Source organism: Thalassophryne amazonica, chromosome 14, assembly GCF_902500255.1.
Source record: "Thalassophryne amazonica chromosome 14, fThaAma1.1, whole genome shotgun sequence".
NCBI lineage: Eukaryota > Metazoa > Chordata > Actinopteri > Batrachoidiformes > Batrachoididae > Thalassophryne > Thalassophryne amazonica.
The window spans coordinates 59,288,810-59,316,652 of record NC_047116.1 but is presented as its reverse complement, the minus strand read 5'-3'; the positions used below and the strand labels follow the sequence as shown (position 1 = coordinate 59,316,652).

The window sequence follows — 27,843 nt, the reverse complement described above, 5'->3', positions numbered from 1 at the left end:
TACTTGTTCAGTGTCTAGCTTTGCGAAATGTTCCAGATTGGGAGATGCCTGGGAAGAACTTATGGAATCATGATGTCACTGGACAGAGTTATTTGGAGATGCTGATATCTTTGCAGGAGAGCAAAGGGTCCTCGATCTTCCTGTCCTGTATTGTTGTGAGACTTGGACACTAATCATTGTCCTCAGGGAACAACTAGATGTCTTCTCTTACTTGGGACTTGCTGGAATGGCTTTGTGACAGACAAGTGATTACTTAGGGACACTCAGATGAGGCAGCATGAGAGAGAAGAAGCTATGACATTTTGGACATGTGACACGTTTCTCAGGGCATGATGCATCACACGAGTTCCTCAGTGTTGAGGACTCTTAACAACTGGAGAAGGGCGTGGACACTCCCATATACAGCCATATGTGGTGCCAGCGCATGCTCCCAAACCCGTCTGCAGTGCCAACATGCACCGTACCAGTAATGCTGCATCCTTACTGACACAAAAAGGACTGCATCACAAAGTGCTTCACAAAGCAAACAAATAAAATACATAAAATACAGTGAAGGTACATTTAAAACAATGATTTTGTTTGGGGGAGGTGATGGTCTGGGGGAGGTGATGGTCTAGTAGTTAAGGTGTTGGGCTTGAGTCCAGAAGATCATGGGTTCAAATCCTTGCCTGACTGGAAAATCACTAAGTGCCCTTGGGCAAGGCCTTTCATCCCCTATTGCTCCCGGTGTGTAGTGAGCGCCTTGTATGGCAGCACCCTGACATCGGGGTGAATGTGAGGCATAATTGTAAAGCGCTTTGAGCGTCTGATGCAGATGGAAAAGCGCTATATAAATGCAGTCCATTTACCATTTTACCATTTTGAAAACAAGAAAACACAATAAAAGACTAAAGAAACAATAAAAAGCCGACAGTAGTGTTCAGAATAATAGTAGTGTTATGTGACTAAAAAGATTAATCCAGGTTTTGAGTATATTTCTTATTGTTACATGGGAAACAAGGTACCAGTAGATTCAGTAGATTCTCACAAATCCAACAAGACCAAGCATTCATGATATGCACACTCTTAAGGCTATGAAATTGGGCTGTTAGTAAAAAAAGTAGAAAAGGGGGTGTTCACAATAATAGTAGTGTGGCATTCAGTCAGTGAGTTTGTCAAGTTTGTGGAACAGACAGCTGTGAATCAGGTGTCCCCTATTTAAGGATGAAGCCAGCACCTGTTGAACATGTTTTTCTCTATGAAAGCCTGAGGAAAATGGGACCTTCAAGACATTGTTCAGAAGAACAGCGTAGTTTGATTAAAACGTTGATTGGCGAGGGGAAAACTTATACGCAGGTGCAAAAAATTGTAGGCTGTTCATCTACAATGATCTCCAATGCTTTAAATGGACAAAAAAACCAGAGACGTGTGGAAGAAACGGAAAACAACCATCAAAATGGATAAAGGAATAACCACAATGGCAAAGGCTCACCCATTGATCAGCTCCAGGATGATCAAAGACAGTCTGGAGTTACCTGTAAGTGCTGTGACAGTTAGAAGATGCCCGTGTGAAGATAATTTATTTGCAAGAATCCCCCGCAAAGTCCCTTTGTTAAATAAAAGATATGTGCAGAAGAGGTTACAATTTGCCAAAGAACACATCAACTGGCCTAAAGAGAAATGGAGGAATATTTTGTGGACTGATGAGACTAAAATTGTTCTTTTTGGGTCTAAGGGCCGCAGACAGTTTGTGAGACGACCCCCAAACTCTGAGTTCAAGCCACAGTTCACAGTGAAGACAGTGAAGCATGGTGGTGCAAGCATCATGATATGGGCATGTTTCTCCTGCTATATGGTGTTGGGCCTATATATCGCATATATCGCAGGTATCATGGATCAGTTTGGGTATGTCAAAATACTTGAAGAGGTCATGTTGCCTTATGCTGAAGAGGACCTGCCCTTGAAATGGGTTTTTCAACAAGACAATGACCCCAAGCACACTAGTAAACGAGCAAAATCTTGGTTCCAAACCAACAAAATTAATGCCTAGCAGATGTGAAGAAATCATGAAAAACTGTGGTTATACAACTAAATACTCTTTTAGTGCTTCACAGGATTGCTAAAAAAGCAGTTTGAACATAATAGTTTTGAGTTTGTAGCATCAACAGCAGATGCTACTATTATGGTGAACACCCCTTTTCTGCTTTTTTTTTTACTAATAGCCTAATTTCATAGCCTTAAGAGTGTGCATATCATGAATGCTTGGTCTTGTTGGATTTGTGAGAATCTACTTAATCTACTGGTACCTTGTTTCCCATGTAACAATAAGAAATATGCTCAAAACCTGGATTACAGTGGTCCCTTGCTATAACGCGGTTCACCTTTCGCGGCCTCGCAGTTTCGCTGCTTTTTTTAGAGCAATTTTGCATGCTTTTTTTTTAACAGTGCATTGTGTTCTGCGTCCTTATCAGGCGGGCCGGTCGCGGCACTGGTCGGCATCACCGCAATTGCTCTCACTGCCTCCGATGCGCTTTCTGCGGGCTCGGTAAACGCAGCAGCGGGCCACTCACACTGTCCTCCTGTCTGCTGTGTGGAGCTGCGCCAAATGTGGCAACAGGTCCAGACACTACGCTCGCTGTTTTGATGTGGATGTTGACTGCTCCGTGGCCACCGAGAGAGGACTTGGATTCTTTGTGGGTCCCGCATCCGTACCTCCGGAGGCAGTGAGCGAAGGGAGAGTTCTGCATGTGTCTGTTTATAATCTTCTCGCCCAGAAGAAAAAAGAGGGTGTTTACAGCAGAGAAAAGTGAGAAAATGTTAATGCCTGTTTGAGAAAAATGTATAAAGTGTGTAGTGAGGGGTTTTACAGCCTTAAAACATCTATAATAATTGCAAAAAATAGCACTGACTACTTTGCGGATTTCGCTTTTCGCGGGTTATTTTTAGAACGTAACTCCCGCGATAAACGAGGGACCACTGTAATCTTTTTGTCACATAGCACTACTATTATTCTGAACACTACTGTATATATCAACCATTGTGGGTGTGTTAGAGTGTGTGCATTAAATCTCTCTCCATCGCTGTAAAATATTAAGAGCTTGCCTGCGTTGAAGTAATCACAAAGAATGGCCTTTAGTGCAAACTAATGTCAAAATCCACCTAAAAGCTCACAGCCAGGCCTTAATTTTCTAAAAACCTGGAGCGGTTTTTGCAATGCATGGCAGATTTGAATGAGAGCTGCAGGGCTTTTCTAAGAAAAGAACAATGAGGTTGAGGGTGTCATTGTGAACGGAGCACAAGTATTTTTGCACAATGCATCTTTTATGCTCTTGCTGCTTTGTATGACGACAGTGATGCTGTTTAAGGCATTAAAAAAAGATCAGGTTATTATTCATCATACAAGGTCTATTAGAAAAGTATCCGACCTTATTATTTTTTTCAAAAACCATGTGGATTTGAATCACGTGTGATTACATCAGACATGCTTGAACCCTCGTGGGCATGTGAGAGTTTTTCACGCCTGTCGGTTACGTCATTCGCCTGTGGGCAGTCTTTGAGTGAGGAGTGGCCCACCCTCTCGTTGTTTTTTTTCATTGTTTAGGAATGGCTCAGAGACTGCTGCTTTGTTTGATCACATTTTTTTCAAAACTGTAAGGTACAAGTGAGTGGACACCATTTGATAAATTCAGCTGGTTTTCGGTAAAAATTTTAACGGCTGATGAGAGATTTTGGTCTGGTAGTGTCGCCGTAAGGACGGCCCACGGCGCCTGATGGTGATCTGCGCTTCGAGGTGGCAGCGTCTCGCCGTTTCAAGTTGAAAACTTCCACATTTCTGGCTCTGTTGACCCAGTAAGTCGTCAGAGAACAGAGAACTTTCAGAAGAAGTCGGCGTGAGGAGTTTATTCAGACATTCCATTGTTAACAGACATTTTGTAATGAAAGAACGTGCGGGCAGAGTCGCATGTCGGGCTGGACCCGACCGCAGGGGGTCGCGACAGGAAAAACACCTCCGTTGGAAACCTTAACGGGCAAGTTGGAATATGCCCAGCTGTTAAACAATTTCTCAGTTACTCACTTGTTGAAAGCCATCAAAAGCCGCCTGAATTTTACAAATGGTTTTCAACACGGAGGTGTTTTTCCTGTCGCGGCGCATACAGATTTGCCGAGTCGTCACGGAAACGACTCTGCGAATTTGCGCACACGTCTTTCATTACAAAATGTCCTTAAACAGTGGAATGTCCGCATAAAGTCCTCATGCCGGCCTCTTCTGAATCTTCTCTGTTCTCTCACGACGTCCTGGGTGAATTAAGCCTTAAATTAGGATGTTTTCAGGTCGAAACAGGCCGACGACAGCGCCTGGAAGCGCTGCGCGACGTCCCGCTCCATGGGAAGTCCTTACAGCGACAGAAACACCCCGTAATCTCTCATCAGCCGTTAAACTTTTCACCGAAAACCAGCTTAATTTCTTGAATAGTGTCCACTCGGATATTCCTCACAGGTCCAGAAAAAATTTTGATAAAGCAACGCGCGCCGTCTCGAGCAGCGTGGTGAAACAAAGGAATTCAGCCGAGAGGGTGGGACCACATCTCACTCAAGGCTTGCCCACAGGGAAATGACATCACCGACACGCGTGAAAAAACTCACGCATGCGCACGAGGGTTCAAGCATGATTGGTGTAATCGCACGTTATTGAAATCCATATAGTTAAAAAAAAAATAAAAGTGTCGGTTTTTTATCTAATAGACCTCTTATAAAAAAACCCCGAAAATACTGCTATGTTCGCTTTTGTGTGTCTGTGTGTGTGTGTGTGTGTGTGTGTGTGTGCGCGTGTATGTACATGATGTAAGTATAACTACATTGTAGTTTACATCTTTTAATCAAAGTTTTCTCCATCATAAACTACAGACATCAGTGTTTGGTGTAAAAATAAACACCTACAACCCACTAGGTTATAAAGGACCGACTCCTTCTATGCCGAGCCATTTTTAAGACTTCGTTATCACACCGACGTTACATTTGAATGTCTGTGCCTTGTCATTTGCTGTTTGCAGACACTGTCATGCTTCTTCAGGCCTGTAGCTCAGTGCAGTTCTGTCTGTAAAGCATTAGCATGCTGCGCACACATGCACACGTATGTTTATGCACGTGGGTCTGCAGCGTGCAAAAAAAGTGTACAATAAAATCACAGGCAGGCAAACATATCCAGAGAAGAGGTGAGACAGAGAGAGAGAGAGAGAGAGAGAACCGCACAGAAACCGCAGCCTCTTCAGTGCCGCGTTTTAATTGAGTCAGTCCAAAGTGCTGGCAGAGCAGAATGATATGATTGATACGGATTAGAAGCAGCCTTCACTTACTCATTGATTTCTACAAGAGTTGGTAGCAGGGAGGAGGAAGGGATGGCGGGAGGATGAGATGGGAACAAAATCTTTTCCTATTGATTTACCGGAGGAGAATGGGACATTGGGAGTGAGACAAAGACAGATGGAGTTTAAGGAAATGTATGGCGGGGCGCACGCTGACTTATCCGGACTGAGGATAGAAAGAAAATCAGAAAGGGAGGGGCATTAGTGGAGTACAGCAGCACTGATGGAACAGAAGCGACTGATAAAAAAAATGATCCCATCCTCTTTGTTCGTCATTGATTTCAGTTCGTGAAAAACAATGGCTGGCGTGATTTAGGAGAAGCAAAGATCGAGGTAAGTGGGATGGGAGCAGCAAGACAGAGTTGTAAATTTAACATGAACAATGTGAGTGGTATCAGCAGGGGTGGGGGAGTTACGACGTGTCTCAAGAGTTCCTCCTTTATTCAGATGCCACTCATTTTGTGTTTGAGCTTAAAATGTTGACATAAACATTCATGCTCAGTTAAAACTGTAAACATGACAAGAAGTAAAAGCGTTCTACCTGCCTTTCCTGTGTGCAGTTCTTACCTCACAGTATGAAGGGCCAATGGTTCCATACTAGTGACGTTGGATTGGTGTTGAATTTGTGTTTTGTCCATATCTATTCAATCTTTGCAATTCAAATTGCTGCATCATTGATGCAACAGTACTGCATTGAGTGCTGCTGTAAGGACAGAAATTCAGTATACTTGCTTTTTGCTGCACGCTAATGTGTGCTCGATGGCTGCCTCGCTTATTTTGTGGCTATTTTGTGTATCCGTTGTGCATGTCATCAGATGTAAGGATGCAGTATCCATGTGAAAGGTAGAGGATAATCAACAGCAACCAACAAATTACACACATTCTTCAATGAGAATTTTTAATTTTTATGACCAATTTTGCAATTTCCCACATCTATATGACTAGTGCAGTGCCCATAGGAAGTTTGTATTCCTCTAGAAAATTGGGAGCTTAAATAGATTTCTCATGGATGGTTGTATGAGGCTGTGTTTGAAGGTGGAATGTACAAAGAGGTGGACTTATGTTATATTATATTATTATTTGAATATAGTATTTCATATTGTTTTAAAAATCTGTTTTATGATCAGTTATATGAAAATAAAAGGATTATATTAAATAAAGATGAAAGATTTTTGGAAGAGACTCAGAAGAGACTGAAAAAATTAAATAGAACATTTACAATATTTGAAAAAGCAAATCCTCAGCACCCAAACTAATGAACACAGTTTATTTAAACTTGAACTCACAGGCAATATAATATTTTATTCAGCTTATGTACTTAATGAAACATTGTACTAATTGTGGGAAAATCTAAGATTTTATTCAGCTTATGCACTTACTGAAACGTTGTACAAATAGTGGAAATTTGTTTGTGTTAGCAAAAAACAGATTTTAGCTGACATGTCTTCAGTGTTGTGAAGTTAATCTCAGTCGCAGGGAACACTGACATCATGCCTTTCACAGTAAATGTATTTGCTGGGATGCTGGCATTAAATGTTTTCTTGTGAAACGGTGCGAGCAACATGAACTATCTAACATCAGCGAGCCATGCCATCTTGGAAGTAAGAATGTTACAATGTTAATAAAATAAAGGGTTCAAAATAAAGGTTTTGAAAATTAAAGGATGCACATCATCGTGTCATGCACCAGCTATATCCAAAAGCTGAGGCCAGTCTGACAAATAGTCAGAGCGATATGCGAACCGCATACTCACACTCACACAGACGTTTCTTGCTTTATCAATAGATGTGACCGTTGCAAGGTACAAATATGCTTGTCAGAACAACTGGCAAGACATCAGTAACATTTTAGAACAGGGAATGGAAACGGACGTTCTATACGGTCTGAGTAACCTGATCTCCCCTCTGGTGGAATTCTGTAGGAGCAGGAATAGTACACAGGCAAGTACGTGCACAAATACATTCATGACACAGTTAAAAAAGGAGTGTTTTTCTGCCTTAAAAATTCAGTGGTCAGCTATGTTGTGTGAAATGTCATTGTCGGATGTTTCATCACTCCCACCTCATGTGGCAGGAGTTGCTTCCTGTGCCTTATGTGAGGCAACTTGCCAAAATCTCTCCCTTCAGTCTGCCTTCTTTCAGCTGAAGGCAGCCGCTTGTAGTTTTGAACTTTGCACCTTGATAGGATTTTCAAGTGGGCATCACTGTTGTTTCATCAACTGTCTCACAACACCTCGGAGTGGAAGCAGCATCCTGGAACCACCCGTAATTATATGCCCACTCATCCTTTCCTCCCAGGGTACTGTCAGCTCCAGGAGGGCCACCTGGCTTGTAATTTCAATTTTCAATTTCAAATTATTCTCATTTATATAGCGCCAAAACACAACAGAGTTTCCTCAAGGCGCTTCACACAAGTAAGGTCTAACCTTACTAACCCCCAGAGCTATAGTGGTAAGGAAAAACTCCCTCTAAGGAAGAAATCTCAAGCAGACCAGACTCAAAGGGGTGACCCTCTGCTTGGACCATGATATAGACACAAATTACAGAACAATTCACAGAAACAATTCACAAAACAAATATACAGGAAATGCTGTTGGTGCACAGGACAGGAGGGTCGCCAGCACAAATACAACTCCCATCTCTGGATGGAGCTGCACCTTAAACAGAGAGAAAAAAACAGAATAAGGCATCAGAAAGACAAGAAATACAATAACATTTGCCAGCATTAAACAACAAGTAAAACAGGGAATACTAAGGTGATCGCCGGTCACTAGCCCTAAGCTTCACTAAAAGACACTGAATTTAGGTAACGTTGAGGCCGCGGCACGCTCTGTTTCCTAATAAAATGAATTAAAAGAGTAAAAAGCGTAAAAAAAAAATATTCCAGTATGCTAGCCATACGAAAGGGAAAATAAGTGAGTCTTAAGTCTTGACTTGAAAGTCTGCACAGAATGTGACTGTTTTATTGACCCAGGGAGATCATTCCACAGAACAGGGACGCGATAAGAGAAAGCTTGATGACCTGCAGACTTCTTATTCACCCTAGGGACACAAAGTAGTCCTGCACCCTGAGAACACAAAGCCCGGGCCGGTACATAAGGTTTAATTAGGTCAGTTAGGTAGGGAGGTGCCAGTCCGTGAACAATTTTATAGACTAGTAGCAGAAGCTTAAAATCTGATCTCACTGGGACAGGAAGCCAGTGAAGGGATGCCAAAATGGGTGTAATGTGGTCGAACTTTCTGCTTTGCGTCAAAAGTCTGGCTGCAGCATTTTGAATCAATTGGAGAGCCCTAATGCTGGACTGTAAACCAAAAAATAGAACATTGTAGTACTCCAATCTAGAAGAGATAAACGCATGGATCAGGGTCTCAGCATCAGCCATAGACAGGATGGGAGGAATCGTCGTATTTCACAGGTGAAAGAAAGCAGTCCTCGTAATATTTCTAATGTGGAGGTCAAAGGACAACGTAGGATCAAAAATTACCCCAAGGTTCCTCACTTTGTCAGTGTGATGTATGACACATAAGCCGAGGCTAAGCGGTAACTGGTCAAATTGATGCCGATGTCTCACTGGACCAAGAACCATCATTTCATCTTATCAGACTTTGAAAGTAGGAAGTTTCTAGACATCCAACTTCTCACTGATGCAAGGCAATCTTCTAAGGATTTTATGTGAATGAGATTACCAGCAGTTATTGGCATGTATAACTGAGTATGATCAGCATAGCAGTGAAAGGTAATCCCAAAACGTGCAATATGTGCTCAAGGGGTGCTATATAAAGGGAGAAAAGCAGAGGGCTTAAGACGGACCCCTGTGGAACCACAAATTTCATGTCACTAAGGTTAGAGGTAGTGTTACTGTACAAAACACAGTGAGAACGACTGGTCAAGTATGACGTCAGCCATGCAAAGGCACTCCCAGTAATCCCAAAATGATTTTCCAGCCTATCAAGTAGAATATGATGATCCACGGTATCAAATGCAGCACTAAGATCTAACAGCACCAGAACCGTAGTGGTGTCCGAATCCACTGTGAGCAGAAGATCATTCACCACTTTAGTGAGAGCCGCCTCTGTAGAATGATATTTTCTAAAAGCAGACTGCAGTGGCTCAAAGAGATTGTTCTCAGTAAGATAGTCTACGAGCTGCTGTGGCACCACTTTTTCCAGAATTTTGGAGCAAAATGACAGATTTTATATCGGCCAATAGTTTTTCAATACACTAGGGTCCAGATTAGGTTTCTTGAGTAATGGTTTAATTACTGCAGATTTGAAACATTTAGGAACAGATCCAGAAGTTAATGAGAATTAATCATTTCCAGCATAGTCAGCCGAAGAGTGGGCCACAAGTCCTTCAACAGTTTTGTTGGTATAGGATCAAACAAACAGGTTGTGCTTTTTGTTGATGTTACGAGTTTCGTCAGCATGCCTAGTGAGATACCATCAAATTCTGTAAATGTAGGTAATACCTAAGTAATGGCGCCCACCTCAATAGCAGGGTGTAGTGGCTGGGTTAAGGCATGCTGGGATATGTTTAACCTAATGTCTTCAATTTTCTTCTCAAAGTAATCCAGGAAATCTTGTGCTGTAAAAGGAGAGCGAACTCCAGGCGGTTGTCCATGAACAAGTGTTGCCACCTGTAGCTATGAACCAGTCAGAGGATTGTACGCTTTCTCCTCTGCAAATTTTAGCTGCCTTCTGACGTCAACTATCATTTCCCAATCACCTGCTGTAGTGAGGATTCCTGTATCCTCCATTCCCTTGCCTGGCTTTTGTCACCTGGCCTGAGGAAGTTGATGAAGCATGGACCTTTGGCTTGGTGCTCAGTGGTTTTCTGCTTCCTGTATCTGAACATTCCATCTGTCAGGTTTGTGGAACGGAGGAAAATCTTGATCTGATGCCCCCTCCAAATATCTCAGTGATTTTCCTCATAGTTGTTCTGTTGGGTCCAGCTTCCCTATTGCCTCTTGGCCACAGCTCTGACTTGACCCCTTTTTCTGCTGCTCAGATCTCCTCTTGTACCATATCTCACTGCTCCTTTAGCATTGCTGCCCTGAAGCTTGCTTCGATGATGCAGTGCAGGCCCAAGCCTATTGGTGCTGAAGCCGCTCCTCTTCCTCTTTCAGTGCACTGCCAGCTGTCCACTTGTCTTGTATTCCTCTACGACTGATGTTATTGACAACTGCAGCTTGCTACTTGGCCTTTACAAGCTGACCTTTACAAGCTTTTCAATGCCTTTGGTGTTGATATGGGAACCTTGTAGACAAGTACTGGCCACAGGAGTCTTGTAATGACTCCTTACTGGTGGTAGCTCCAAGCCTTGTCTATTCCTGGAAGGCCATTCTTCTCCAGAGCTCTCAGCCACACCTCTGCTTGCTGCAGCATCTCTGTCACACTCGGCCTGTCAATTAGCAGGGCTCTTTACCACCTCCCCAGGATTTTTATAGAGTTTTCAGAAACAGTAGTGCTGAGTGAAACATGGCCCTACTTCAGGATATGGTTTGTGGACTTGATTGGTTTAAACGCAATTCTGGCTGCTTTAGTAAGCTCTGCCATATCTTCCAAATTAGGTTTTGCTCTGTCGGATTCATTGCTTGAAACAACAGTGCAGTAGAAACACAGCCCCTTTCTGAAAACATCATAGATTTGCAACTTAAAGGTGCTCAGAGTGGCACCACAAGAAAAGTGAAGCACTGAATAAAAGACGCTGGGTGTTGCGCTTTTTTCCAAGTCGCCAAAAGGACTCAATTTTCATTTAGAGCAATTGAAAAAGGTGACGATGCACAGGAAAAAAAAAAAAATTCTATGTGGTCACAGGGCCTGATGTGATTATACACTGCAGCTGAATATGAAAGCAAGTTACTCTTATATAGTCCCTGAGGCTCACTGGTGGCAGTGCTTATCTCTGGAGTGCATAACATGAAGCAGATGAGAGTCCATGACTCCCTCTGGTTGGGACGCCGGTCTGACACAGTTTTACTTCAACAACTATGTTTGGCACCCATTTGCAGCTGGGTGGACAGAAATAATGTAAATCAAGTGTCTTGTCCAAGGATACAGACAGGCAGCATGACAGGAAATCAAACCGAGGTTTACATCTTGATAGCCCGACCCCTTATTGCTTTGACCTACCTGCACTACACTGAAAATGTTAGACTTACTTCAAATTTCTGCAGCAATGGGAAACGGGAATGCTGTGCTTTACTATCCACAGCCTTAGATAGGAAAATGCCTGATCAGTTACGTTGTTTGTGATGGTGGATTACCCCCCTTTCTAGACAAATTCAAGTATCAACAAGTTGAATTATACCAGAATTCATTTAAGTCACTGAGTTTTATATTCAGTGAGCTTTATTTTATGTTAGTTTTATGTAAAGGTAGCTGTTTGCTCACTTAGCTGAGTTATATTTCTGTTCAGGTATTTTTTCATTCATTTATCTTTGCTGTTAGATTTCTGACTATAACCTGCTGTTAGCTTCATATGCAGTTAATTTTTATTATATTAGCGTGTGGGCCAATGAACTATCCAGTAATATATACAGATCAGTGGGACATACATGCATACATATATATACACACACACACACAGTGGGGCAAAAAAGTATTTAGTCAGCCCCTGATTGTGCAGGTTCTTCTACTTAGAAAGATGAGAGAGGTCTGTAATTTTCAACATAGGTACACTTCAACTGTGAGAGACAAAATGAGAAAAAAAAATCCAGAAAATCACATTGTAGGATTTTTAAATAATTTATTTGTAAATTATGATGGAAAATAAGTCTTCACCAGATTTGCACACACTGTAGCTGGTATTTTGGCCCATTCATCCATGCAGATCTCCTCTAGAGCAATGATGTTTTGGGGCTGTCGCTGGGCAACACGGACTTTCAACTTCCTCAACAATTTTTCTATGGGGTTGAGGTCTGGAGACTGGTTAGGCCAATCCAGGACCTTGAAATGCTTTTTACGGAGCCACTCCTTTGTTGCCCGAGCGGCATGTTTGGGATCATTGTCATGCTGGAAGACCCACCCACGTTGCATCTTCGATGCTCTCACTGATGGAAGAAGGTTTTGGCTTAAAATCTCACGATACATGGCCCCGTTCATTCTTCCCTTAACACAGATAAGTCGTCCTGTCCCCTTTGCAGAAAAACAGCCCCAAAGCATGATGTTTCCACCCCCATGCTTCACAGTAGATATGGTGTTCTTGAAATGCAGCTCAGCGTTTTTCTTCCTCCAAACATGATGAGTTGAGTTTTTACTAAAATGTTCTGTTTTGGGTTCATCTGACCACATGATATTTTCCTAATCCTCTTCTGGATCATCCATATGCTCTCTGGCAAACTTCAGATGGGCCTGGACACGTACTGGCTTAAGCAGGGGGACACACCTGGCACTGCAGGATTTGAGTCCCTCTCTGCATAGTGTGTAGCCTTTGTTACTTTGGTCCCAGCTCTCTGTAGGTCATTCATCAGGTCCCTCCGTGTAGTTCTGGGATTTTTGTTCACCGTTCTCATGATCATTTTGACCCCGTGGGATGAGATCTTGCATGAAGCCCCAGATCGAGCAAGATTATCAGTGGTCTTGTATGTCTTCGATTTTCTCACAATTGCTCCCTCAGTTGATTTATTCAAACCAACCTGCTTGACTATTGCAAATGCACTCTTCCCAGCCTGGTGCACATCTACAATTGTCTCCCTGGTGCCCTTCAACAGCTCTTTGGTCTTGGCCATGGTTAAGTTTGGAGTCTGACTGTTTGAGGCTGTGGAAAGGTGTCTTTTATACAGATAACGAGTTCAAACAGCTGCCATTAATACAGGTAACAGGTGGAGGACAGAAGAGCTTCTTAAAGAAGAAGTTACAGGTCTGTGAGAGCCGGAAATCTTGCTTGTTTGTGGGTGACCAAATACTTATTTCCACCATAATTTACAAATAAATTCTTTGAAAATCCTGCAGTTTAATTTTCTGGATTTTTTTTTGTTTCTCATTTTGTCTCTCATAATTGAAGTGTACCTATGATGAAAATTACAGACCTCTCTCATCTTTCTAAGTAGGAGAACTTGCACAATCAGGGACTGACTAAATACTTTTTGGCCCCCTCTCTCTCTCTCTCTCTCTCTCTCTCTCTCTCTCTCTCTCTCTCTCTCTATATATATATATATATATATATAGTGTGTGTGTGTGTGTGTGTGTGTGTGTGTGTGTGTGTGTGTGTGTGTGTGTGTGTGTGTATTGGTACCATACCATGAACAAAAGTGGATGGATTGCGGAAGTCATGATGGATAATACAGTGGATTATAATATAGTGGATTTTTTTAAATAGTTGCACTAAAAGAATAAAACACCACTTAACTAGCTACAGGAGAGTTAGTTTTCCCTGCAGTGACAACATTTATTACACACAGCTCTATGAGCTTCAGCCTAATATAAGTAATAAAGCTCGTAGCAACAACACCTAAAGCTCCAAAACTATGCACAAGTAGACCTAATAAATGTCTTAAGATAGTTTGTCCAACAGAAAATTCAACATGTGGCTACACATGTTGAGTTAATATTATTGAGTTATTATTATTATTATTGCAGCCGATCTGCTCTATGTAAGCTGGGATAAGGGAGAGAACTTTTCAAATTCTTGTTCATTACTTCCCATTTCAATCATACTCACAGGTGAAATGTTCATCCACAGCCTTTGAACTGGCGATTTGCGCAGTTTATAGTTGCACGTGAAGCATTTTTAACAAAATCACAAGAATAAAGTTGCATGCGCCTCATTAAAGATCAGTAGAAAAGAGCGTTCAGGAGTGGAACATCCGAGTGGTAATATGGCCGCTGGTTTGCTTAAAAAATATTGGCCAGTGAGCGATCCAGTGTTATAAGAGATCAGTGGGCTGTCCCCATAAGTAGTCAAATCCCGCAATATCTTGCAGGGTTCAAACTGCGGTGCCCTATTACTTGTGGTGTTCCTTAAAATTTTATATTGATTTGAAAACATGTTAGCTTCATGCTTATTTGTTCATCTTCATTCCAGTTAGCTTGAGGTTGAGTTAGCGTTCCACGTACCTTTATTTTGCCCGTGTGTTTATCTTCAATTTGCTTTTCCATAGCATCATATTCAGTTAATTCATATTCAGGTAAAATTTATTTACCTTTATATTCTTTAGTAATTTCAGCTTCATGTTTATCAGCTGCAGCCAGGTGACACAGGGGCCTCCCCTTGGCCTTCTCCAGCTGCAGGCGTCCTCAGCACTGAGGGAGCTTGTGTGCTGAATCGTACAGAGAAAAGTGCCACTTGGCTAAAATACCATAGCTGACATTCTCTCACAATGTTAATGATACTCCTCATCTGAGTCTCCTGAAGCAGCTGCTGGACTGGCATAAAATCATTCAAGTGCAATCCAAGGATCCACCAAAGAGACCTAGTAACAAAGACATCCAGTCATCACCATAGGTCACCGGTTCGTGTTCAAGTGTCACAACTATACAGTAAGGCAGGAACCACCAGGACCCTAAGGACTTGGACCTTTTGCTCTCCTGCAATGATGTCAACATCACCAAACACCTCTGTCCAGTGACCTGATGACTCCCGCTTTCCGCTTCACCCCCTTTACAAAACTGCACATTGTATTCAATCTCCCGACAGGAGCTGGTGGCAGGATGGGTACCCCAGTCACTGTCAAAACATGCACCCTGTATGAAGCCACATTAGGGAGGTGGCTGGTGTGACGCACAGTTGTTACCCAGTCAGGAAACAGCAATGTGCAACTGGAAGTGCACGCTCTTCAATCTGATGGTTCTTTGAGCAGCAGGGTGAAGATGAGGTGTGAGTGGTCCCACTGAGGCATCTATCAAATACTCTTGTTTCACATCTGTGCACGTCTGAATCTCTTTGAAATCTTAGAAACTACCGAAGAGTTGAATGAGGACTGAGACTTTGTGGATGAGTGCTGAAAGTGCCATGGTCGCGGGTTTTATGAGTAAATTGAAGGCTCTGTTGAAAGAGAGAGAGAGATGAGCCTCTCCTCCAGTGGGTATGCCACTTTCCATCTGTAAATCTGTGTGTGTCTTTGTGTCACTTTTTGCATGCATGTTTGTTGGCTTACTCTCTCCTCAGTCTGACTCCCTTCTGCTTCATTTCCCCTCTCTCCTTTCTGCCTCTCCTTTGCTTGCTATGCCGTGAAATGGTTTTTCACTAGACCATTACCCCAACCAGTGTGATACACTACTGCCGCAGCCACATGTGCATGTGCGCGCCCGTGAGCCAGAGTGAGACAGAGACATTGCGTACAGTACGTCCCACACCAGCTCAGCTGTCACACTGTTTGCCCTGCTCTGTACTCTTGTCACAGTTGTAAACGCTTAGTTGACTAATGTCTCTCCCCCTGCTCCAACTTTTTTTTCTTCCACTCCTCCTTTTACTTTCTCTTTCTGCCTTTCTCTGTTTGCTTTATGTGACTATGCAGGCGGTTGTAGTCACATTTATCGAGTCCTTCTGCTGACAGACAAACCAGTACGATTGTATCATGTCTGAATGCCCTGATTTTACATAGAAAACATCATTACATAGACCTTTGTCTGTATGCAATGTTTTATTGTGCCAGAATATTTTTATTATATCCCCAGCAAACAAAAATGCATGAATAATAGAACTCAGTCTGCCCACCCATATGTCTATTAATGAGTTTTGTAACCACAGCTCTTTGCCAGTCTGCATATTTCAACGAAACTTTACACAATGATAGTGTACCACATGAAGATGTACATGAAAATTCAGTAAGGTATATCTTATATATTATGTTCCAATTCTAAGGTGGAACTATGCCAGTATACAAAGGTATATCTAAATATCTCAAAAGGAAGAGTAAAATAGGAGAGTAGAAAAGAGTAGAGTAGAGCCACTTAGGTGCCTGGTCTTGAGAACCAGGGATGGATGAACTAAAATAATTTTGGTCTGACATCTAATTGGACCTTTATATTTAATTATTACACCACATGATATTGACATCGGAAGTACAACTCCTCCTCAACTGGTTTGGGGGTTGGTAAAGTTAGTCCTAACCCTTGTGAAGCACCTTAGTGTGTCTTTTGTTGTTATTAAGCACTATACAAATAAATAGAAATTGAATCGAGTTCTGTAGATTTCAGTGAAACTTCACAATGGAACATACATACATTCTAGTATTTTCAAGGTGAGATAATTGGACTTTTATGAGTATTTTTCATTCATAATCATATGATGTTGACTTCATAAGCACAAATCCTCCAAAACCATTGAGTGGATTTTAATGGAACTTCACACAGTGGTCGTCTTCAAGGTCAGATAACTGGACTTTTGCTGTTTCTTTTAAGTCGTCATATTTCTTAATTACTGTACATGTACATAGAAGCAGGCATGTTGGATTCTTCAATACAAAGGTTTACCCATATGATAACTCAGGTATTTCATTATAAGATATTTGTGGCTGGATGGGGTCATATTGATCGCTTGCTCACAGATCTTTGGACACATATATACAAGTAGGCATTATTGTTAATTGGTTGACACTATATTTCTGTAAAACCCCTTGAATTAAGACTAAAAATGACACTTTTTGTTTGTTTCATTTCAACTCAATTGTGGTGGTGCACAGAGGTAAAATTATATAGGTGTTTTTTTTGTTTTTTTTAACTGTTCAAATACGAAACTTTGTTTGGAATAATAAATCACCTGCAAAGACCACATTTGCAAAAACTAGGGATGGGTATTGATAAGGTTTTATCGATATCGATGCCATTATCGATTCTGCTTATCGATCCGATTCCTTATCGATTCCCTTATCGATACCTCGTGAATTTTGTACTAAAAGTAGGCTTTACAGGTTTTCTATGTATTTCCTTGAGTCTTAAAGTAAATAAATATGAAATTAGTCGCTGTATCCTTGATCTCTGGACATAAATAAAAATAAACAAAACTGTGTTTCGCTTTGAAGTTATTAATTCAGACTGAATTCTATCATTCTATCTTGACTTGTCAGAGAGCCGCGCAACGTTTGGAGTTGTGTGAACAGAACGGAGGATGATTCTCGTTTCTTTCTCGCAACAAGACAGGAGTCCCAGTTAGTAACTTTAATCTGCACAAAAGTGAATCACAACTCATATTCAGGGATGAAAGTGGTAAAAAACAAAAAAAAAAGCTGAAACCCAAAATTACCCCCCAACACCACCTGCAGGAAAATGTTTGAATTCTAGAAGCTATGAAATGCAATCTGGGACTATTCCAGACAATAAACTGGAGTGAGTGCAGCATCCATTTAGGTGAGAAAAAAAAAACAACTTTCCTTATTCAGATTCATTCCAGTAGTATTCTGCTCTTAGGATGCAGCAGTTTTCTAGTTTGGCAGATAGTTCTGGAGGAAATCACTGAAGAAATTAACAAACTGAAAATATGGTTTGTTATAAAACAAACTGTCATTAAATTTAAATAAGACAGGGATGAAATGGACGTGTGAGTGTCACTAGGTGTTCACAGGAAACACTTATTTCTGTATGTATTTATTTATTTATGTTAGTTGCTATTATATATTTTCTGTTGTGTTTCTATTCAGGTTCTTTTTGTCTCTTTCTCTAAAATTGTATATAATAATCATTAGATTATTAATATATAAGCAAAAATAAATTTAAGGAATATTACAATTTGAAAACAAATGCACCCGAACGTGATGACGGCTGCAATTGCTAAATGCTAACTTTTAACATTGAAAATGCCGTAGACATGCTAACGCGTTAGCATCACTCCCATTTTTAAGTTAGAAAATACATGTCAACTGTTTCAGAAGACCATAACAGGTCGGTTTAACATAGAAAAGGTAAATAATACTCACAGATGTATGCTCTTTAGAGTATTAGAGGGGGAAAATTAAGCGAAAGAAAGAAATGAACGAAGCAATCGACCGAAGCATTGCTTCAATCTGCGAACCACGCTTCGATTGGTTCAAGGTTCAAAGCAAAGCCGCGCTGCAGAAAATTTTATTAAGGACCCGCTGCAGGGTCTGTAATCAATGTAGAGAAATGATCATTTTCCTGACAAACACCCGCCAAAACAACGGCCACTCTGAAGGACCGATAACAGAATCGTTAAGCACAAAGCTTATTGATGTCGGTGGATCGAATCATTTCTTAACGATACCCGAAAGGAACCGGTTCTCGATACCCATCCCTAGCAAAAACCACACATATAAAAGCCACAACACTTTTCCCTCGCTATTTATGAAGATATTAATGTTGAAAAAATTAAGTTACATTATTTAAAATCAGTTTTGACATCGGAAGATAAGGTAAGATAATGTTTTTCTTATTTTGTTGTTTCACTCTATGCTTGATGAACATTATCTCCTTTGTCTTATCTTCTCCATCTCAAATCTGACCATGCTGTTCTTTAAAAGCTGCTGCCTCAATAAATCCTAGCAGTCTGAGGCATGGTGGACCTTTTTGTTGATCACATGAGAAGCACATTAACTCAGCTTTTTGTGGTTATGCAGTTCACATTTTTTCCACCAGTTTCTTGCAGTCCTCCTGCTTACGCCGCCCCCCCCCAAAAGCGCGCGCACACACACACACACACACACACACACACACACACACACACACACACTGAAAACCACTGTTATGCAGGGAGACATTCCTCCTTTTCTTCTTTTCCAAGTTGTGGTTATTTGTATTTGACTTCTTCCAAGTAGCCTTCAGCGTCCTACCCACACATCACTGCACTTGACTGTGTGCAGCTGTCAGACAGAGATACACGTTAGCTCCCAGTAAGCTTCCTCACTTTGTGTACGTGTGCTTTTTGCACTCATCTGTGCTTTCTCAGCCTGTGGATGCACACAAAAAGGCCCATTGATCTTAATTGCTCTCTTCTTGTTTGCAGGACACACAAACATTAGTTTACTTAAGCGCTCCAACATGCATAAATTCTCTCTGTGGCTATGAATGTTAGCATGAGGAAGTGCTCTAACCAGTGGCAAGTGTCCTTGTTTGTGTCTTATGAATTGTCTCTTTAGTGTGTGTAAACAGCTGAGGAAAATGTCAAACTTTTGTCTCAAGTAGCAGTCAGTGCTTCTCATGTAGAAAGCAGTGGGTAACAGGTGGATCATGTCTTCAACATGTCAAACTGTACCTAAACAGACATTCACACTCATGTTGTCTTTTAGGAGGCCTTCCATTGCAGATTTTTAATAACAGATTATCTAGATTATCTATTTTGAGGAAAAAAAATAATTTAATCCATTTTGAAATAAGGCTGTAACATAACAAAATGTGGAAAAGTGAATCCCCATGAATACCTTCCAGATGCACTTTAGGTGAAAGTGGACAGTCAATACAATATGCAGTAATCAAGACCGATCATTCCCTGAGCAGACATCTAAGCCTATTGTCACAACATGAAAACACTGTGCCACGCTCTTCAAAAGAGGACAAGTTTGAGAATGTAACAGAGACATTTTAGGTTTTTGGAAAGTATGTGAAAAACATAGATGTAGCATTTTGTGCAAAAACAACTGTATAGTGGAATTGTATGTACCTTGGGTGTATCAGGTAGGATGGTCAGGAATGGTAGGACACAAATGCACGGTTCAAACAGCTCTGATTATTAGAAGGCTTTACTGAAGTGGATAGCAGTGGTCGGTACACGAGTAGGCAGTCCAAAAAACAACAGTACAAAAATCATCAGGCAAAATGGCATGGTCAAGGCAACAGGCAGGAGGCCAGGTACACATTATGAGGCAGGCAGGAACACGAACACAGGTACAGAGCTGGAATGAAGGCACAAGGCATGACAAACTGGTGAGGGACAAAACCACCTAGTGAGTTTATATAATCCCAGGTGGTAATCAGTAAATCAGGACCAAGTGCGCATGGAAAGCACCAGAAGCAGGGTTTGGCCAGAGAGAGAGAAACACCTATCACCAAGACCCAAGAGAGAGAAACAAGAGAAACAGAGGCAGACAGACCCAAGCAGAAAAATCCCAACAAGAGAAGAAACAAACCAAAACCCCAATAATACAAAACTAATAAAACTAAAACCCTGACAGTGTGTATTCTGCAACAATCAATTCTAATCCTATGTAAATTGATATGAAATGGTGGGTTATTCAGATTTTGCTGTCTATTTTTTTTTATCTGAGCCAGTTTACTCAATTTTAAAATCAGCATGGAAATTGAGGCCAGAGATCAGCAATGGCAGACAGCCCTTACTCATAAAGTTACAAATGTCCTACACAAAACCTGCATGTTTACAAAATTATATGTACCCATCCACATCCTTCAGTCTGTCCTACACAGCCTTATTTATTTCAGACACAGAGACACTTGTGATAAAATGTAGAAGGAATGGACACTCTGCCTTTGAAGTGGTCATTAAAATTATAAGTAGTTCAGTAGCTCAGGCAGGTGTGCTTAGCCAGTCAAGAGCTGGGAAACACCTGGTTTAGCATTCCAAGTGTGTGCAGAGGAAGCAAAGATATAAACTTTACAGGCAGCCACTCTTCAGGAGGATGTGCCATGGCCTTCACAGTCACCAGATCTCACACCAGTAGGGGATTTTGGACTGATGCTTTAGGGAGTGCTCTCTGCCACCATCATCAAGACACCAACTGAGGGAATATCTTTTGGAACTCCAGTAGTATTAAAGGGACTTGATAAGGTGCAACAATGTTGTTCTTGTGGAATGTGGAAGCCTAAAACCTTACAAAGACACCCTGTGCCCTATTTTCCACTTGGCACAAAGCAGCACACAGCACAAGTATAATGGATGCACTTGTATTAGTTGTGTGTCTGCAGGCATGTTGGTCTTAAAACAATGTGAGGTCAGGCGAACTGAAAGTGGGATGTTATCTAGATGAGGCAAATGCGACTCACCATGAACCACCAAAAACCTCGTCTGAAATCTACTGCAGTGGTTCTATAAAACTGAACTGAAGAAAACAAAAGTAAGGAATTAGAAAACTGTGAAACTTGACCTTATTGCTTCACTGCTTCACTTCAGGGAGCTTTGGTGGCTGCTGTCCACTGGTGCATTACGACACATTAGTGTAGATTTGTTAACTCACCAGAACACCTCTCACTTAAATCTGGATTGCAGATACATTCCTGGTGCACTATGAATCTTAAAGGGATGACAGGTGGCACTGTGATAGGGTTACTTCATACCCAAAACACACCCATGACTAATCAAGAGAATAATTATGCCACTTTGCACCCAGTGCCTCATATTACACTCAGATTGTACACTGTGTTAATGAATTGGGCACTCATAAATGCATGTGTTAGATCAATCATCAACTAACCAATCAATATGATGCCCTTTATATTGGTATTCCCTTTAAATTGTCACTCATCTTTATATTTTTTACATCTCTTATTTTTGACAATTTTGTCTTTACCCCGTTTTCGCAGATCACCTTATTTTTAGAGCTAAAGGTGCCCCTGTTATCTTGCATTGCTCCTCTAACATCTTGTTTAAAAGATTTTTCAGTCTTCAACCCATTCACCCCGGTGTTTGAAAATTCAACTCTCATCCTTTGCTTCTCCCTGTCACATCTCAATGGCTTCCTAATATCCCTCCTTATCACTAGATTGCTCCTCTCCGCTGTCTCTAACTTATTTATTTCTCATTCCCTCCATCTCTGTCCTTTTTTTCCTCTTCATATTTTGTAATGTCCTTTCTTTCTTTTCTCCACCTCTCTGTTCCATCCTAACATCCTGCTCTCGGTCTTCAGCCCAAATGAGTTCCAGTCCTCATCTGGTATATTGAAACTGTGAAGACTGGTGTTCAAAAGCAAGTTGGAGCAGCAAAATTTTCTCTCTTTTTTTTAAGCCTGGAGGACTCATTCTCTGGCATGCACAACATAATAGACAGAATCAAGTGAAGTTATGTTCTGCCATGCAATCTTCAGACTCTTTTATGTTTATACACTTTTATGTTAATACAGTGGAGGTGAGGTGCGAGGAAGACCCTCAAGGCACCTTGACACTTGCATGAATTTGATCACCGCACTGGCATGCAATCTTGCTTCCCAATGAGTAAACTTGTTATAAACTGTTGTAAACTGCACGTGAACTGTGTGCAGTTGTGTGCAAGTGCGCAAAGAAAATTTTGAAATGTTCAGAACTTCTGTCATGCATTAATTTCATGAACTAGTTATGAACATTGCATAACTTATTCAAAAACACTGCGTGTCTGAGTTCTGAGAGAAAATGTGTCATCGGCTACAAAATGATTATTTTATATAACATGGCATCAAGTGGGACAAAGCAGGACACATTGGCACGAGGAATTACGCGGCAGTGCAGGGATCAGATTCATCAAAAAAGTGTCAAGGTGCCTTCATACATTCAGCTGGTACACTAAGGGCCCTGTGTTGATGAGCTACAACAGTGTAAAGAGCACAGTGGAAAAAAAGAAAACAGTGTATGTGCATTTGAGGTTGTTTAGCTCCACTTTTCTTTTGAGCATGGCATGTAACCTGAGCGTGAAGTAGCATGCAGCCCAAAAAGTAGCTGTATTCATCCACTTAATTAGTCATAGCCATGTTTTCTCATAACATGAAATAAACCAGCCAGAATGTTATCTTGTGTTCCCTTAAAAACACAAATGTGCCAGCACCTGCAGCCAGCTTTGTCTTGGTGTTCCCTGCCTGCAAAACCGAGTGAGAAACAACTCCAAATCAAAAGAAAAAAGTTTGTCTGGTATGGAAATGCAAAAAACAAAAATATAGTAAAAGAAGCAGTGATTCTTGCATTTCCTTTGAGTTCTGTTTCATTGCAGACATTGATAGTCATGTATTGTGTGGTCAGCATAATTTCGTTTGTTAATATACATTCATTCCTGCATTTAAAGACTGCAATTTCCAAAAAAGTTGGGATGGAGGTAATTCAGGGTTTGTAATGAGATTAAACAAAAAAGTAAATACTAATGTTATTTCAAAGGGGTAATGTCAATCGGCGATTGTAATATGTAATGTATGATTTGGTACAAAAGTACTAAATGGTACAGTATCCATAAAAGCCTGAGGCTTTGAGGAGCAAAGATGTGATGGTAGCATTATTGTGGAAAAGTAGATTCTAGAGCAACATATGCTGCCTTCAAGACGACACCTTTTCCAGGGACCTCCATGCATTTTTCAACAAGACAATGTAAAACCACATTACCACAAGATATGGATACTGTACTCTGTCTGCCTGGTCTTGGCCTGTGCCCAGTGGAGAATCTGTGGAGAGTTATGAATAGAAAAAATGCAGCAATTACCCCATAGTGTTGCACATCTTAAGATGTGTTTGCAAGAAGAACGGGACAAAATAACACTTGAAGTGCTTTGTAGCAAATATGGGCACAGACATATCTTTACCAAATCAAAGGTTGCTTTCATTTTCCACTTTTAACAAAGAACTGACTCTCCAAACATTTCTAAGGCTGGAATGCCTTAAGATGATCGACTGTGTTGTCACTTGACTTGGTGTCAGGCACTGAAAAAACCCACCTTTTCACAAAGTAACCAGTCTTCCAAACACTTCCTGGCCACATTTGTGATGCCTCTGGAATGCTTCAACAAACAGTCCCTATGGATAAAAGATACTTGTTGAAATGGCTCTGGGCAACTCCAGGTCAACCTGAATTTATTAGACAGTTTAATGAAACCTGTTCAAATTCAGAAGATGTCCAGGCACCAATAGGAATCTCCCTACAGATAACAGCTCAATAAACCTAAAATCCCCTCCAGCCAGATGACAAATGATTAGAGGTCATAAAAACGAACAACATTGGGAAGGAACCACAGTGTCACCTGAAGGAAAGACACAGACCCTTCAATATGTGAATATACTTTCTTTTAGCAAAAGAGACAAATTGTCATTTCTTTTCCTTGTTGTTACAGTTAACCAAAGACAAAATTTCTATTCCAGTTTAATCTGTTACACGTTTCTTTCATGTAATGTTATGAGTATTCCTTTTATAACTTGTGGTGCATGTTTAAATGTTATTTGTTGAATTATTAATGAATTTTCATGGTGAAAACAGTGTTTCTGTTAATCACTTCCCTGCTTCTAGGATGGTTTAGAAGATGAGTCAGTCAGCTTATATTTTGTTAGCAAAGACAAGAGAAGGTATATGTCATTCTTTGTGTTTTTCAAATAACTTTCTTTTGGGAAGAAACCTGATGCTAAGTGGGCGGAGCTTATCAGCATGTGAGTTCTGAGAGTTCTGTAGCCTCTTTAAAATGACCCTGGAACAAAGAAACTCTCTTTTTCTCGTGGGCTCTCTTCAGCTTTTTCCAGCTCTTCCACTCTCTTCCACCCCTCTTCAACACTCTCTAAGTCCTTAGTCTTAGCTTGTGGCTTTTGTTTTATTCAATTCAGCTCAAACTTTATTTATAAAGCACTTTAAAACAACCAAAGTTGACCAAAGTGCTAGATATACTCCAATCACCAAATCAATAAAAGATACACAACATAACTAACACAATACTATATATAGAACATAAAATTAAAAGTAATTCAATTAAAAATTTGCCAAAAATTTGACACAGGCTTGATCAAAATCCAGTGAAAAAAAGACTCATTATTTCATTATTTTCTTGTGTTTCTTTTTCTTCTGTAACTTTCGTTGTTTGATGCACCTGTCTGTAATAACTTTTAAGCAGTGGTGGGCACAGCTAACCAAAAAGTTAGCTTTGATAACCATTAATCCGCTAACTGAAAAGTTATCTTTTATAAAGCTAAACCGATAAACCTCTAAAACATTAACGGAAGTTACAGATAAAAGCTAAAACAATAACTTTCAGTATACTGGCAGGCAGCTACTGACACGAGTCAGCACTTCTGTCTCAGATTGGCCTTCTCAGCAAAAGAGACCTAGTGACCAGAGAGAAAGGAAAGGAAGAGGGAGAGAGAGGAAAAAAAAGATAATTTATTTTTAACACCATACAGACATACCAGCGTATTACTGGAGTCATGCACAGGCAGACAGTTTTGACTTATGGTTAAACGAATTCCGGACAAGTTATTGAAGTTAATGTCACATCTGCCATTTTACAAAGTGAAAATAATAGCTATATGTTTTAGTTTTACATTATTGCACTAATTTTGAAGGTTTTAGCGTTTAGACACACATGCCGCAGTGCATTATGGGAAGATTAGTTTCCTGAAATCAGTGGTTGCCTGGTCACTATAACACACAACAAGTTACTGAAACCTTACGTGTGGTGGGTTTTACAAATAAATCTGTATGTGTAATTATGTAATATTTTTTCATTTGTAAAAAAGGAAATTTCAAAACTGAAAATTCTGTTTGTGATTCAGCACTTTTTGCGAATGTGTGGCTGCTCACTCTGCCAGCAACACTGCCATCTACTGGATTTACACTGCCATCTACTGGATGTTTCAGTAAACTCCAATGAGAGAATAAACACCAATAACAAAAAGCACATGACAACAATGCAAAAAATTCTAAATTAAGAACCTGATAATACAGAAAAAGGTGCAGTGTATATTCCAGTGTGACTTGTATATGTTTTTTTACGCTTCAAGAAGCATGTTTAACAGATGCGATTTATAATCTGGAAAATACAGAAATTCAAAAATGGTTAAGGTAATATTTTTGTTAAACCCCTTGAACTAAAACTGAAACTGTCCTCAGCAAGCAGTTGCATTTCAGATCCATTGTAGGGGTACACCTCAACAAAATTACACAAATTGTGTCACTGTCTAAAGACTTTTGAACTTCACTGTAGGTCCCAAAAATGTTCAGTATATCATATTATCATTTTATTGTTAAAGTTCATCACTTATTTAGACTCATGGCACTCATCTTTTCAATTCCATATATGCCATTAGTCACTGTTTACCGACAGAGTATTAAATGAGTCTCATTTACAATACCCGCAGTATCTTACAGACAGAATGGGTTGTGGCTGTGTAAGTGTGGAAATGGATCGTGTTGATGTTTGGGGTTTAGTCGACTTTTTGAAGAAGCACCGCAGCAGCTGGAATCTCCTGGCTGAGTAGAGCAGGATAATCTCAGCGAGTCCGTGTGAAGCGAGTTTATGTGACGAAATGAGAGAGGAGCAGGGATAAATGGAGTAAACAGAGAGAAAGAAAACCGGTGAGTTGATGAGCGACTGAGGAAGTAAAGGAGATAGAACTGTCAGCAGCTCCGCTTAATCTTTTTCTTTTTCAAATGAAGGAAATGAGATGTGACTTTGTATATTTGTGTGTTTGTGTGCATGTGGGGGACAGAGTACCATCCTGTTTTGAGGTAATCTAATCTCAGAATAAGTCCCCCATCCACCCTCTAAATTTCTTCATAAACCAAAACTCTAACTTCTAAATCCCGAAGTAGCCTTTGTGAGTTCTAAATGGCCTCTGTAGCACAAAAACACACACTCAGAATTATTTTAATTGTCATTAGTTTGATTCATGATGCCAACTTAATATCTGATCTAAATTTTGGTGCACATGACATTTGGAAATCTGGTCATTTCATCACTGCTTCAATGTGATGGCTTTGTGTTTTTTTGGGTTTAAAGTTTTCTGGTGTTACATAGTTTTATTGTACTCCACCCATAAAGCATTGCAGTCTATCAACATATCTCAAAACCTATTAAAGGGATTTTTAAAAATTCTCTCTCTCTCTCTCTCTCTCTCTCTCTCTCTCTCTCTCTCTCTCTCTCTCTCTCTCTCTCTCTCTCTCTCTCTCTCTCTCTATCTATCTATCTATCTATCTATCTATATATATATATATATATATATATATATATATATATATATATATATATACACTACTACTACTACTACTACAACTACTAAAAGAGACACAGATTTCCATTACGTCTTTCTGACCAATTTCACAAAATCTGTTCAAGCCATTGTTTCCAAATGAGGCTCATTGTGCAAATTGTTATAATTTTTCAGGGCATGATTTTATGGAATCCTTCAGAAATAGAATACACAATATTAAAAATAAAATACCACAACCTTTTTTCATATTGGAAATAATTTTAGTATTATCAAATCATGACTCTGACTCAAACCATTTCTGTCTGAATTTAACATGAATTCTCAACAAAATTTGTCAAAGATTGTGGTGGGTGCCACATGTACTACTTGTATTGTCAATTCATTGCCAAATATGCTTGCTAAAGAGTTTTTGTGTTCCAGAATTGACAGTGTTTTTTTTCTGCCCTACCACATAAGAGTGTAGGAAGCCTTCAGATGATTCTGAGTGGAGCTTGGACATTTGTTCATGTCACATCTGTATTATCTTCCCTTCATGGGCTTCTTGTCAAGTTTTAGTGATTTAAAAAACACTGAATGGTTGTACCCCTTTTTTATCTTATGTATCAAGCCTTATGTACCATCACATGCCCTATGGCAGGGCTATTCAACTATATTTTTCCAGGGGCCAAATTTGTCAGAATACTATGATCTGTGGGCCGGACATTCTCGTGACCTGTACTATTACTCTCGGATGTACAATT

General features: G+C 40.4%; 1 protein-coding gene and 2 long non-coding RNA genes across 4 annotated transcripts in view; 2 read left to right on the top strand and 1 right to left on the bottom strand.

Annotated features, from left to right (window-relative positions):
* LOC117524798 (partitioning defective 3 homolog B-like) overlaps positions 1-27,843 on the top strand; it is an 830,560-nt gene that overhangs the window by 711,502 nt on the left and 91,215 nt on the right. The gene's annotated exons all lie outside the window — the stretch shown is intronic.
* Positions 1,368-27,838, bottom strand: LOC117524807. Its single transcript, XR_004564860.1, has 3 exons — positions 27,727-27,838; positions 16,666-16,676; positions 1,368-1,378 (listed from the first exon to the last, which is right to left on the bottom strand). It is a non-coding gene; the product is annotated as an uncharacterized LOC117524807 (long non-coding RNA).
* On the top strand, positions 2,795-27,843 carry LOC117524804. The gene is made up of 4 exons (XR_004564858.1): positions 2,795-2,805; positions 9,837-9,845; positions 15,145-15,156; positions 27,741-27,843. It is a non-coding gene; the product is annotated as an uncharacterized LOC117524804 (long non-coding RNA).